The sequence below is a fragment of the Sceloporus occidentalis genome, unplaced genomic scaffold (genome assembly GCF_023333645.1).
Source record: "Sceloporus occidentalis isolate IW3139 unplaced genomic scaffold, rSceOcc1.0.p SCAF_1, whole genome shotgun sequence".
NCBI classification, from domain to species: Eukaryota; Metazoa; Chordata; class Lepidosauria; order Squamata; family Phrynosomatidae; genus Sceloporus; species Sceloporus occidentalis.
In genome coordinates this window covers 1,392,856-1,399,401 of record NW_028316981.1, presented here as the reverse complement: position 1 = coordinate 1,399,401, position 6,546 = coordinate 1,392,856, and positions in this window count along the sequence as shown.

The window sequence follows — 6,546 nt, the reverse complement described above, 5'->3', positions numbered from 1 at the left end:
TGCCCAAGAGGTAGGAACGGAACCACTGCAAAGCAGAGCCCCCGATACCTAACTCTCTCAGGCGATCCAGAAGGATACCATGGTCGATGGTATCGAAGGCCGCTGAGATATCCAAAAGCACTAACAGGGACACGCTTCCCCTGTCCATGCCCAGACGGAGATCATCAACTAAGGCGACCATGGCAGTCTCAACTCCATAGCCCGCCCGGAAGCCGGTTTGAAATGGGTCTAGATAATCCGTATCCTCCAAGACCCTCTGAAGCTGGAAGGCAACCGCCCTCTCGATCACCTTCCCTAAAAATGGCAGCAGCGAGACAGGCCGATAATTATTCCGAATTAGGGGGTCAAGGGAGGGCTTTTTTAATAGAGGTTTTACTATGGCCGTCTTTAATGCAGATGGAAATTGCCCATCCCTGAAAGATGTATTGATAATTCGGTGTAACATACTAGTCACAACCGTTCCCCCTTGAGCTGTCAGCCATGAAGGACAGGGATCGAGAGAGCAAGTCGTCTTCCTAACACTTCGCAGAATCCTGTCCACATCCTCGGTACAGACAGACTCAAAGTGATCCAGTTTAACCAAGTCCACGGAAGCTCTGGACACTTCTACTCTAGATTCTGAACTAATGCTGGCATCAAGATCAGCCCTTATCCGAGAGATTTTATCCGCAAAGAAGTTGTTAAATTCGTCACAACAGGCTTTAGATGGTTCCAGAATAGGGTTCGGGGCAGGGGGTAGCCGAGTAAGCTCCCTCACTACCCTGAACAGCTCTGCTGGACAGGACTCTGTGGACGCGATACGTGCAGAGAAGAAAGAATGCTTCGCTGCACCTATCGCCACTCCGTAGGCCTTCAATTGAGACTCTAGGAGTGTCTTGTCGGATAAGCGCTGGTGTTTCCGCCAGCGGCACTCTAGTCGTTGCAGAGCCCGCTTCCACAACCTGAGATCTTCCGTATACCAAGGTTGTTTTTTGGGAGCAGGCCTGAAAGGACGCTTGGGAGCAATGCTGTGTATAGCCCTGGAGAGATCAGTATCCCAGATATTAGTCAGGGCATCAACAGCATCACCGTCAGTTCCAACCATAAACCCCTCTAGGGCTTCTTGGAACCTATTAGGTTCCATCAGCCTGCGAGGGTGGACCATCCGAATAGGTCCGCCACCCCCGGGAGGGATCCGGGTAGAATAAAATAAAAAAAAATAATAAATTTTTTTATTTCTATACCGCCCTTCCTCAGATCAGGGCGGTGTACAACATTTACAAAAAATACAATACATATTAAAAACAAGGCAAAGCATTAAAACAGATTACCATAAACAGAACAAGAAGCCCCGAGTTAGCTAGTCCCTTTGCTAGAGAGGAGGGAAGGAGGCACATAGGGCTCTTAATCGGGGAATGCGCTTGTAAAAAGGAAGGTCTTTAAATCCTTTTTGAATTTGGCCAGGGAGGTGGCCGAGCGGCGCTCCATGGGCAGCGTATTCCAAAGGGCCGGGGCGGCGGTGGAAAATGTCTTCCTGGAGGTGTAGACTAGCCTGGCCCCGGGAACCCTGAGTAGCTGCTGCCCAGATGTTCTGAGGGTGCGGGACAGAATATATGGGGAGAGGCGGTCCTTCAGGTATCCTGGGCCCAAGCCATTTAGGGCTTTATAGGTCATTACCAACACCTTATATTGTGCCCGGAAGCGAATGGGCAGCCAATGGAGCTCTTTTAATACTGGTGTTATATGGCTGGCCCTGGACGTGCCAGTGACCAGCCTGGCTGCCATATTCTGCACCATTTATAGCTTCTGGGTTTGGTATAAGGGTTGCCCCATGTAGAGTGCATTGCAGAAATCCAGTCTCGAGGTTACCAGAGCATGTACCACAGTTTCAAGGTCCCTCTGGGCCAGGTATGGGCGCAGCTGGCGGATAAGCCGAAGCTGGTAACAGGTGCTCCTGACCGTCGCATTCACCTGAGCAGTCAGGCGAAGGGACGAATCAAGAAGCACCCCCAGACTGCGCACGGAGTCCTTCACAGGGAGCGTGACCCCGTTCAGGACAGGTGGAACCACCGCCATTCCTGGGCCAGGGGAACCTATCACGAGTACCTCCGTTTTCTCTGGATTCAGCTTGAGTCGGTTTTCCCTCATCCAGCCCATTACTGACTCCAGACAGGCCACGAGAGGAGAGACGCCATCCTCAGTCACTGCATCAGTCGGAGACATATCAAGAAGCCTTGATACCTGCCTCGACCAGAAAATGATCCGTCCATGACAAGGGAGAGATTTGAGTAACCTCTGCCCACGGAGCTTCCAAATCCGTACAGAAGATAAGATCGAGTGCATTACCAGCCGAATGTGTGGACCCTGAGGCTAATTGGGACAGGCCCATGGCTGTCATGGTAGTCATGAACCCCCGAGCTACTCCAGTTAAACCACAGCTGGGATCGAAAGGGATGTTGAAGTCCCCCAGGACAAGAAGCCTGGGGGACTCCAGCACCAGCTCCGAGACCAGCTGTGTGAGTTCGGCTAGGGAGTCTGCTAGCGCACGGGGCGGCCGGTAAACTAGCAGAATCCCCAGACTGTCCTTGTCCTTCAGGGTCAGGTAAATGCACTCGATATAATCTGTCTGACGTAAATGGTTCCTGGTCAGGATGATGTTATTTTTATGGATCAAGGCCACACCACCCCCCCGCCCACCTAACCTGCACTGGTCCTGGAACAAGATAATTCTGAAATTCATAATAAAAATATCAAAAAGTGAAATCTTTGGAAGTCATGCAGAAGTCGGAGCTAAACCAAAACGGCGCAGTTCCAGGCATACAGCCAGAAACTGAAGATAAAGGAAATGGAATGAAAACATGGCTCCTAGAGGTCTTATCAGAAAACCAAAATAACATCTATGAGATTTTGAAAGACACTGTTACAAAAAATAATGTGAAACTATTAGAAACTATAAGAAAATTATGGATGAAATGAACAAATCTTTTCAGATTGTTAAAAAAGAGATTGACCAAGTGGATAAAAAAGGACAATCCAAATTGAACAGAAAGCTCAGCAAAAGATAACTTTGGAACATTCAACAAAGTGGGATCAACTGGAAAGAAGTGTCATTGACCTTCAGGATTGCAACCTTTGTATTCGTAGCTTTCCTGAGTTGCAAAATGAAACACCCAGAACCCTGAAGAAAGAGATCCTCAAATGCTTACAAAGTATTGTCCCTCAAATTACCTGGGATGAGCAGGAAGTGGAACGCCTATGCAGAACACCAATTTTCAAGAGAGGCCTGGTTCCCAGAGATATAATCATGAGAGCAACAAGTTTCTACAAGAAAGACCTTTTAATGAAAGAAATTAGGAAACTCTCAGGTTCACTGAAATATGGAGATATTACAACTGAAATTTATAATGATTTATGCCCAGAGACTATCGGATGGAGAAGAGCTATCAAGCCTTAGATTGCAGTTTTGCAAAAGAATGGAATAAGATGCAGTTGGGGCCGCCCCAATTTTTGAATTTCAATGGAAAGGGAAGCAACACAAGATTTATTCCCTGGAACAAGGACTGGAGCTGTTTAAGCAATTGGATCTGGCCCAGCAAGAAGAGGACAGTGGCAAGGGTGCAATTGGAGGAGCCAAGGAACCATGGATGGTTAGATGGAGAGGGGGCAAAATGGGGATGCAGGAGCAGTTGGGATAATGGGTTCGGTGGAGAGGGGGCCAGATGGGGATGCAGGAGCAGTCGGGGGATGATGGGTTAGGTAGAGAGGGGGCCAGATGGGGATACAGGAGCAGTCAGAGGATGATGGGTTAGGTAGAGAGGGGCCAGATGGGGATGCAGGAGCAGTCAGGGGATGATGGGTTAGGTGTCAGGGTGAAGGAGTGGAGTAGATGGGGTCTAGGAGAAGGCAGGGGACGCAGGGGATGATGGGATCGGCTGGTTGGCAGAGAGGAGGAGATGGCATGTAGGAGGAGGAGGAGGGGAATGATGGAGCAGGATGCAGGGGCCAAGGGGGGTGGCATCGGAGCGCTTTTCCACACCAGAACAAATCGCAGTGCAATTGAAGGGAGCCTGGAACCGAATTCTCTCAAGTCACTTTTTCCCCGTTTTTACCAAAATGAGGGGTGACTTCAGAAACATTGCTGAAGCAATTCGCCAGGGGCTCCCATAGAAATCAATGGCGTCTGATAAAACAGTCCCTTTATGAGGTGAAACCGCATCGTTGGAAGTGCAATCACTTCGGAAGTGAGCTGGAACTGAGTCACAATACCACCCAAAAGCTCCGTGTGATATACTCCATAGAAAATAAGGACAAGGATATTAACCCTTTAAAAAAAAAGACATAACAGGAGATACAATTAATAAACAATCAGGAGGAGAAATTTGATCACACGTCGAGAGAGATGGCCTCTCCTCCCCCACTTCTTGGAGGGCTAGCAAAAGCCTTGGGTGCCTGAGACCTTGGGGATAGAGGGGGATGAAAATGTATATGTGGGCAGTTGGGATGGAAGCAGAGGGAGAGAAGGGGAAGGAAGGTGTAGGGATAGTAGTACATTGAAGATCCGAGATAGAAGATTTAGAAAAGTAGCATGGTTAATGAAATAAGGATAGCAACATTAAATGTGAACGGATTGGGGTCTGTAATTAAAAGGAAAGGGATGGAATCATTGTTGAAGAAAGAGAAAGCAGAATTTTTTTCTTCTTCAGGAAACACATCAAGCAAAATCAGGAATGAATGAACATTAGATGAATTGGGTGGCTACTTATGAAAAAGCATATGGTGCTTCAAAAGCAAGGGGAGTAGCAATCATAATATATAGGAAATGTGGTTTCAAATTATGGGGGAGAAAAGTATCTGTTGGTAAATCTTCTGGCCTGGGAAGGAGTGAAAGGACAGACCCAACGCCATCAGGCCTGAAGAGGAAGAGCCCTCCTTCCAACTGTGAATTGCTTGACAATGGAAGATACTCCCTCAATGGAGAGTGGTGCAGTCTCCTTCTTTGGAGGTCTTTAAACAGAGGCTGGATGGCCATCTGTCAGGGATGCTTTAATTGTGAGTTCCTGCATGACAGAATGGGGCTAGACTGTCAATTGGTTTTGCCTGAGCAACTGGGGATATGTGGAAGAAAAGGATTTTGCCGTCTCCTCTCCCCTTCACTGAGGTAACTTTGTGGGAAGTAACGTGGGATTTTGGACTCAGTTTTGAGCAACAGAAGGAAGCTGAAGGGAAAGGGAGGAGGAGAGAAAGTGGGACATTTTAAGAGCAGATAAAAGCGGGACAACAGAGGATTCCTCAGGACTGTCCATGCCAGAATCAGACAGAGGGAGAGTATAGGAGAGTGTGTTTGTCTGTTTGTGTGGGTGTTACCTTCCCATCTTTCTTGTGGGGATTCCCATAGGGAGGCATGAAAACAGGGGTGGGCGAGGAAGCGGATCCAGTGGTGCTCTACTTTTGTTGTCCCTACATTATTCCTCGAATATTCCCTGCCACTAAACCTCCTCCTCCTCCTTCAGGGAGTGTCTGGGTGAGGAAGCCATAGTCCCCTCCATCCTCAGCCCCAGACTGCCCTCCCCCAAAACACTCAGACCCAAGGCCCCATGGCCGAAGGGAAGGTCAAGAAGGCAAAGGCAGTCCCTTGCCACGAATGTCTCATTGTAACCGACTGTAGGGACGGTGGTCCTCTCCGTTTCCGAAGAGCCAGCGTTGTCCATGGACTGCTCTGGGGTCGTGGGTCCAGCATGACTCCACCGAACGCAGTTCCTTCCCCTGAGAAGTGGTCCCTATCCATCTCCTTGCATTTCTGGCATGCTTTGGCACTGCTAGGTTGGCAGAAGCTGGGCCTAGAGACAGGAGTTCAGCTCATCCTCCTGCGTCCTTTGGCCCTCCAACTGCCTACTTTCCGGCCTTCTTCCAACCCTCAGGACTGGGCCCTTGAGCCCTCAGACCCTGCCTCCCTCGGAGGCCGAAGGGAAAGGGATAGCCCTTGTTGTTGTGAAGATAAAAGGGAGGAGCCATTACCAGGTTGGCCTCTGTGACATTCACACTATATAGCAGTGATGGCGAACCTATGGTACGCGTGCCAGAGGTGGCACTCAGAGCCCTCTCTGTGGGCATATGTGCCATCATCCCAGCACAGAGTTTGTTACTAGAAAGCCAGAGGGACATGGCACGTTGCAATAACTAAGTGGGTTTTGGGTTGCAGTTTGGGCACTCGGCCTCTAAAAGGTTCACCATCACTGCTATATAGTTTCCATTTTGCCAACTGGTTTCCGTCTTCTCTGCTCCAGGATCCCATTTAGTGTCTCTTACCCACCCACCCCCAGCCGCCTTGCCCCTTTCCCAGCTCCTGCCATGTTCAGACTGTTCTCCCCACTGGAGGAACAAGGCAGCCCCATCCTCTGGGATCCTGGGATTTGTAGTTTTACCAGGACTTTGGCCTCCTCTGCCCAAGAGGGCTGGTGCTTCCCCAAACTACGAATCCCAGGGTTCCCTAGGAAGGGGCCCCAGGGGCAGCCAAAAGGAATGTCCAGGGGCCTTATGATTGTTATTATTCCTCCAGAGCAGAGGCCT